Raw genomic sequence first — 6,545 nt, 5'->3', positions numbered from 1 at the left:
GCAGATCTATCAGGGGATCTCAGAGGGAGTGAGGCAGATCTACGAGGGGATCTCAGAGGGGCTGAGACAGATCTATGAGGGGATCTCAGAGGGAGTGAGGCAGATCTATGAGGGGATCTCAGAGGGAGTGAGGCAGATCTATGAGGGGATCTCAGTGAGGCAGATCTATGAGGGGATCTCAGAGGGAGTGAGGCAGATCTATGAGGGGATCTCAGAGGGAGTGAGGCAGATCTATGAGGGGATCTCAGAGGGAGTGAGGCAGATCTATGAGAGACTGAAGGAGTTCGCTGGGGGTCAGAGGAGTACAGAGGGGTTCCCTGTCAAACCAAGGGAGTTTCTGAGGGAATTGCAGGGATTTCTGAGAGACATGGAATTCTCTGGCGGACTGAGACAATGACAGAGGCTCTGAGGTGACATTCCCCGCCCACCCCGAGGGTCATTCATTCCCATCTTCACCCCATTCCATTCGGTAGGCGGGACCACACCCTGCCCTGCTCTCTTATTGGTTAACTCCTCTCCCGCCTCTCCGACCCATCTGACGTCACGATCACTGCTACACGCCCGATTGGTCATCGCCGCATTTTCCCCATTCTCGTGCGATGCCGCCAGACCAATGGGGAAGCGGGAGATGGCGAGGAGCCGCCTGGCAGAAGTCGGCGCTTTGGACGTCGGGAGCTGTAGTTCGCTCCGGCTGGCCTATATCGCGGTTTGGTAGGAAGCGGGAGGAGTAGAAGACGACAATTCCCGATACGACCCTCGGCACGGTTTTTGACGCAAACTCAGTACCCTCACCTGGTACTGTAAAGTGAACGGGAAGCAGAGTGACTGAGAACTGGAAGGAGGTGGGTGTCGGGGACTCCGACTCCGGGCTGATGGAGGCTATCCGGAGATCACGGGACGATCCCTGACTCGGGGTGCTGGGGAAGAGAGATTTCGCCCGGCCCAGGGTGTTGGGGGGTGGAGAGAGTGAGCGATTTGGAGGGTGGGGAGAGAGAAAGAGTATCCCCCAGCTCAGGGTGTTGGGTGGGGGGGAAGAGAGATTTCCTCCAACCCAGAGTATTGGGGGGTGGAGAGAGAGATTTTCCCCAGCCCAGGGTGTTGGGGGGGGGGGGGTGGAGAGAGAGAGATTTCCTCCAGCCCAGAGTATTGGGGGGTGGGGAAGAGAGAGTATCCCCCAGTCCAAGGTGTTGGGGGGGAGAGAGAGAGATCTTTCCCAGTCCAGGGCGTTGGCGGGGGGGGGGTGGTGGAGAGAGGTATTTCCTCCAGTCCAGAGTATTGGGTGGGGGAAGAGAGAGTATCCCCCAGTCCAGGGTGTTGGGGGGAGAGAGAGAGATTTTTCCCAGCCCAGAGTATTGGTGGAGGTGGTGGGGAGAGAGATTTCCCCTATCCCAGGTTGTTGGGAGGGCTGGCACAGTTGATGTAGGGGAGGGGGAGGGTCCTAGGATAGAGGGGTTTGGGGATCTGCGGACACTAGGGTAGGGGTGTGGGAGAGTACCCCCCCCACCGGTCCCGGAAAGATCCTGCATTCAGGGCGGTGGGAGAGGGGACGGAAGTTGAGGGAGGTGAATGGGTGATCTTCTGGTCAGGATCTGGAGCATGGATGAGTGGGAGAGGGAGGTGGAGGTGGGTAATGCAAAGGAAGGAAGGGCTTGGGTTAGGTTAAGATGGGGGTGGAAAATCTGGGGCTGGATTGAGCGGGACGTCCTGGGCACGTGGGTGCAGGAAGAAATGGACAGCAGCAGGGGGTAGGCTGAAAGGTGATTGGAAGGGATCCTGGCTACAGCATCACTATGTGAGCAGGGAGGTTTAGGCTGTGAGGAGATCCTGGCCCCAGAGGCCCCATCATTCTGAGGGAGATGGGGTGGAGAGGCTCCTAGGAACAGGGAGCGCCGTGCTGCCGGAGAGGCAGTGAGTGGAGAGAGCTGCGCTGTGGTAAAGGCGGCGAGGAGGGAGCGCTGTGCGTGTGGGGGTGGAAATGAGGAGGGAGAGCCGCACTCCAGAGAGGCAGCAAGAATGAAGCGCTGTGCTCTGGGAGAGGCGATGAGGGAGCACTGCCCTCCGTGAGGGGCATCTCCCCCAGCTACCCCTTCCTCACTTGCACAATGTGACAGATGAACATGCAGTGTGGAGGGCTGCGGTATCTTGCTGTGTGTGTTGCAGTGGCCCGGGTGTGGGGAGTGAGGCTCCGGCCGCCCTCCCCGCCCCAGCGTTAATGGCCGTGCCCACGCGGGCCGCTGTTTGTTGTTGTAGAGCCGCCATGCCATGTTCCGCCAGATGCTGCGAGCCGTGATGCTGGCTCCTCGCCTGGGCCGCTGTGCCAAGTGGAGGGAGCTCACCTGGAGTCCCGGTAAGCTGGGCCACGGAGGATGGGGGGCTGCCCGTGTGGAGGAGACTACCATGTTCCATGGCCTGTTGACCTGTTCTCAACCCCATTTTGACCCGCATAACCCCTGACCCTGTCTTGACCCTTTCCTAACCCGCATGTTAGAGTCACTTTGCGCTACAGCACAGAAACTGGCCATTCAGCCCATTGAGTCTAAGCTGGCCTGGTATTCTACTTGGTTCCATCTGCCTACACCCAGACCATAGCCCTGCATACCCCTCCCATCTGCATTCTTTTCAAAACTTCTCTTGCATGTTACAATCAAACACGCATCCATTACTTCTACTGGCAGCTTGGTTCACATTCACACCACGACTCAAGTTCCCCTTAAATATTTCATTTTCCACCCTGAACCAATGACCTCTGGTTCTAGGCTTGTCCAAGATGAAGGGACGTCCAAGATGCCTGTCTGCAACCATCATAATTTTTTATACCTCAAAGGTTCATTTTATTATCAAAGTATGTGTGCAGAATGTGTGAGATTCGTCTTCTTCCAGATCCATGAAATACAGAAAGACCATGGACATCATTGAAAGAAAAGACATTAACCCCCCCACCCCACAAGAAAAAGAAACAAAAGCTCGCAAACCCTAAACTCCCCCCTTGCACAAAAACGAACAGATCGCCCACATGGAAAATGGCAGCTAGAGCACCAAATCCCCAATCCCCTCCCTCGCAAAAAAAACTTAACGTATTGCCCTCAAGGAAAACAAAACAGGGGAAAACCCTGACCCCCCCCCCCGATACAGAAAAACAGTAACAAGAACATTAGTCCCCAAATCCCCCATCCCCCTCCCTCGCACAAAAACGAACATATCGCCCACAAGGACATCAAACCCCCAACCCACCAATCGGCAACAAGAGGAAAACAGAGAAAACAAAGGGAGAGCAATATAAACTACAGTCCACACCAATAATCACATAAATCTCAGAATTTCAAAAACATCCTCCAGCAGCATCGAGGAGAACAACTGCTTGGAATCAGTCCTTCTGTGGAAAGTGACCACCAACCGGCCTCCTCCGCATTCGCCTCGATAAGACCTCCCCTCATTCTCCTACGCTCCAAGAAATAAAGTCCTAACCTATTCAACCTTTCCCCGAGAACTCAAGTCCTGGCAACATCCACGTAATCTTTCTTGGTACTCTTTCAAGCTTACTAATATAATTCCTGTAGCTGGTGACCAGATATCCACACAATACTCCAAATTTTCCCTCGCCAACATCTTATACAATTTCAACGTTACATCCCAACTCCTGTACTCAGTACATTGATTTATGAAGGCCAATGTGCTGAAAGCTTTCTATTCTATCCTATCTACCGGTGACACCACTTTCAAGGAATTATGGATCTGTATTCCCAGATCCCTCTGTTCCACCACTCTCCTCAGTGCCCGACTGTTCACAGTGCAAGACCTACCCTGGCCAGCACCTCACACTTGTCTGCACTAAGTTCCATCTGCTATTTTTCCAGTTGGTGCAAATAACTTTGCAAGCTTTGCTGGGCTTTCTTGCTGCCCAGATTTTGACCCACATAAATTTGTGTCCCCCGCTCAAACCTATGCTGGCCCCACCTTGACCCCCATAACCTCCCTAATCCTGTATTAACTCTTCCACGACGCTGACTCCGAATCTAAATACCGTGACCCTTGTCCTGTCTCCTCTTCAATCCCACCCTGACCCCCGACCTCACCTTGAACTTGCTGTGATCCCCACGACCTCAACCCCAACTTGGCTTGGCCCCGCCGACCCCAACCCCAGACGCCCCGCAGTCAGTGCAGAACCGGCGTTCGAAGGTCCAGCCCTCGCACCTGGCCAAGTGCGGGCAGCGTAATGCCAGTACACAGCAAGATCCCACAGCTCTTCCCATGCAGTTGGCCGTGGGTTGAAATGTTTGCTTTTTCATCGCGTGTAGTGGGGTTTGCTGACAATGTGGATGGTGGCCTTGGGTAGTGAGGTGATGAGAGTCACACAGCATGAAAACAGACCCTTCAGCCCATCTCGGACCATGTTGTCCAGCAAGCGATTCCCCCCTGCCCACAGCTCTTTACACCTCCCCTTATCCAGATGGCTTTTAAACATTTCTAATGTGCCTGCTTCAACCACGATTTGTGACAGCTCGTTCCAACTACCCACTGCCCCTGAAATCCCTTTCAAGCCTCTCCCCTCTGATCTTAAACCTACGCCCGCTTGATTTTTTTTTTGTACCCCCTCTCCAGGGGGAGGAAAGACTGTGTGTTACGTGTCCCACACAAAGTGCTGGAGGAACTCAACAGGTCAGGTGGCGCCTATGGTACGGAATGAGGAGTTGATGTCTTGGCCCTTCATCGGGGCACAGGACAAAGATCTGGGCCCGAAATGTCGACTCTTTATTCTCCTGCATAAATGCTGCCTGGCCTGCTGAGTTCCTCCACCTTTTTGTGTGTGTTGCTCTGGATTTCCAGCTTCTGCAGAATCTCTTTTTTTTTGTGTTTCATTGTTTGAAATGCAAAACCTCGGATTAAATTCCTTTTGCCGCTGCTCAGTCAAACTTTCCATCTGAATAATATCCTACTTTTCTTGCTGTCCTCAACACCAGTCTTCTCATCGCCTGAGGGAGCATATGTGGGCTATAACTCTGATAAATGTTAGGAGATGCATTCTAATGAGGGCAGGACATGCCCAGGAACGGTGGGGTCTTGGGGAATTCTGGGGACCCTTGGTATTCAAGTCTAATGATCCTTGAAGGTGGCAGTGCAGGTGAAGGCACACGGGTTACGGGCCTCCACTGGACACCTTGTACTCTGTCTCTATAAGCCACCGGCCAGACCTTGTGTGTGCAGACCTGGTCACTGCACTACAGGAAGGATGTGATGGCGTTAGAGAGAGCGCAGAGGAGATTCCCCAGGATTGTTGCCCGTTAAGGAATGTTTCAGTTAACTGGGAGGCTGGGTCTGTCCTCCCTGGAGCAGAGGAGATTAAGGATGGAGATGATTGAGCTGTATAGATAGGGTAGATGGCAGGATTCCCCAAGTCAGAGGTCAGACAAGGTTTACAGGGGGAGGGGTAAGAGATTCTCAGAGAATCAGAATCCTTTATTATCGCCAAGTCTGTGGACACATACAGGGAATTTGATGCCGTTTTCCCTGAGCTCTCGCTGTACAGAATCAAAAAGCAAACAAAACAATAGTGCAAATGATTGTGAACTAAATACAGTGAGGTATACCTGTGTATGTACAGGTGGACTTGGTTTATAATAGACTAAAATTTGAGTGTTCATAAGACTGATGGCATATGGAAAGAAACTGTTCTTGTACCTATTTGTCCTGGCATACAGTGATCTAAAGCGCCTACCAGAAGGAAGGAGTTGGAACAGGTGATGTCCAGGGTGTGATGGGTCTACAATGATGCTGCTTGCTCGCTTCCTGACTCCAGATGTACATAAGTCCTGGATCGAGGGCTGCTTCACACCAATAATCCTTTCCGCAGCCCTGACGATTCTTTGGAGTCTGTTCTTGTCTTGTTTGGTAGCTGATCCAACCCAGACAGTGATGGACGAACAGAGAACAGACTGGATTATTCCTGAATAGAATTGAATCAGCAGCTCCTGAGGCAGGTTATACTTCCTGAGTTGACGTAGGAAATACAACCTCTGCTGAGCCTTTTTGATAAGAGTGTCCGTGTTGGGTGTCCACTTCAGGTCCTGGGAGATTGTGACACCCAGAAACCTGAAGGTCTCCACAGCAGACACAATACTGCTGAGTATAGTTAGTGGGGGGCTCCTCCTGAAGTCCACTGTCATCTCCACAGTCTTGAGCGTATTTAGCTCCAGATTGTTCTGACCACACCAAAGGGCCAGCCGTTTCACCACCCATCTGTATGCAGACTCATCACCGTCTCAGATAAGGCCAATGACAGTTGTGTCGTCTGCAAACTTCAGGAGTTTTAACAGATGGATCCTGTGTGGTGCAGTCATTAGTGTAAAGGGTGAGAGGGACTTTCACCCAGAAAGTGGCAAGTAGCTGGAAGATACTGCCAGAAAGAGCAGAGTCACTGACACCATTTAAGACTTGTCTGAGTGGGCACTTGAATTTCTCTCCCCACCCTACCCCAATAGAGAGGCCTGTGGACCAAGTGCGGAGAGGGTGGGATTTGTACAGATGGGTGCCCACTGGTTGAATGATGA

This window comes from Mobula birostris, unplaced genomic scaffold (genome assembly GCF_030028105.1).
Source record: "Mobula birostris isolate sMobBir1 unplaced genomic scaffold, sMobBir1.hap1 scaffold_1106, whole genome shotgun sequence".
Taxonomy (NCBI): Eukaryota; Metazoa; Chordata; class Chondrichthyes; order Myliobatiformes; family Myliobatidae; genus Mobula; species Mobula birostris.
Note: the sequence above shows the minus strand (reverse complement) of the source record.